This window comes from Diaphorina citri, unplaced genomic scaffold, assembly GCF_000475195.1.
Source record: "Diaphorina citri unplaced genomic scaffold, Diaci psyllid genome assembly version 1.1 scaffold9493, whole genome shotgun sequence".
NCBI lineage: Eukaryota > Metazoa > Arthropoda > Insecta > Hemiptera > Psyllidae > Diaphorina > Diaphorina citri.
In genome coordinates, this window is record NW_007386867.1 from 19,231 (window position 1) to 20,869 (window position 1,639).

The following is a 1,639-nucleotide window of genomic DNA, read 5'->3' on the forward strand; positions in this document are numbered from 1 at the left end:
AAAAAAAATCTGGTGTGAACACTACACGTCTTTCGGTAATTATTCAAAAACCTTGACAATGAAAAAGAATACTGCATTTTGTGTTCAACCCCATCCTATAATAACACTTGTCACTGCTCAAATTGTGAAAGCTCCTTTTTGTGTTAAACCGTACTCTATCTATAATACTGGTCACTGTTCGATTGTCACAGCTCCTTTTTGTAACAGTTTCCCGTTGACGTGACTTCAGACCCACTACTCGACTTTCTACTACATTTGCGGAACTAAACAAACCTCAGTGGTGCAGTGCTTAGGGCGGTGGACTTTGGATCTGGAGGGTGGTGGTTCGCATCCCTGTCAAATCATAAAATTTAGCGTCGTGTATTAAGCGGGGAACGACATTTGTGACAAACATTTATGCTTCATTCATTCATTCATTGTTGTTGCGTCTTCGTAGCCGAAGGTTGCTCAGATTTCTCTAATGACATTCCTCCATTCTTCTCTATTCTCTGCCATTCTTTTGCATTCCCCATATGTTTTGATGTTGGTCCATTCCTTGATGTCATCTGTCCATTTTCTTCGTTGTCTTCCTCTGTCCCTGTTCCCAGCAATCCTTCCTTCCAAGATATTCAGCAGGAATTCTCCACTCGAGCCTCTCATGATGTGTCCGGCATAGGCTAATTTTCTCTTCTTTATATTGGGCAGCAGTTCGAATGATCTCTTTCCTATTCTCCTCAATACTTCCGTGTTTCTCACTTTTTCTCTCCAGCTAATCCTCAGAATTCTCCTGTAACACCAGTTCTCGAATGCTGCTATTCTCTTACTGATGTAGTTATCGATTGTCCATGATTCGCAGGCATAGGTCAGGGTGGAAAAAATATAGGTGTTAAGGATTCTCAGTTTGGTTTTAATGTTAATGTTTCTACGGAGGATTTCCTTGTGTTTCCAAAAATTACTTTTTGCTATTCCAATTCTCTTTTTTACTTCTGATACACATCGTCCATCATTGGTTATGTCAACTCCAAGATATTTATATTTATGTACTTGTTCTAAGGTGTTCTCATTCAATATTATGTTTGTCTCTTCTTCTCGTTGGTCACTCTTTCTCACTATCATTATTTTTGTTTTCTTCATATTTATTTTCATTCCAAATTCATTACAGGTTCTCTCTAGGTTTTCCAGCAGTCGTCTCAATTCATTTTCAGATTTTGCAATTATCAGGGTGTCATCAGCATACCTTATATTGTTAATAATTTTCCCATTCACTTTAAATCCTTCTGTTTCCATTCCCAGGGCCATATTTATGATCTTTTCAACATAGATGTTGAACAGAATAGGCGAAATTAGGCAGCCCTGCCTTACTCCTTTCTCTATGTTAAATGTTTGTGAGTCTCCATGCTTGGTTCTGACCTTTCCTCTCTGATTCCAATATAACTGTTCGATCAATCTTAATTCGGCTTTCGGTAGGTTGATTTCTTCTAATATGCGTTTTAGTTTGTGATGTTTAAGATTGTCGAAAGCTTTTTCAAAGTCTATGAATGAGAGGTAGACATCCGCTTTCATTTCTATGCTGTTCTCTAATAATACTCTTAATGCTGTTACTCCATCTCTACATCCTCTTCCCGTTCTAAAGCCCATTTGTGTATCAGACAAATTTTGT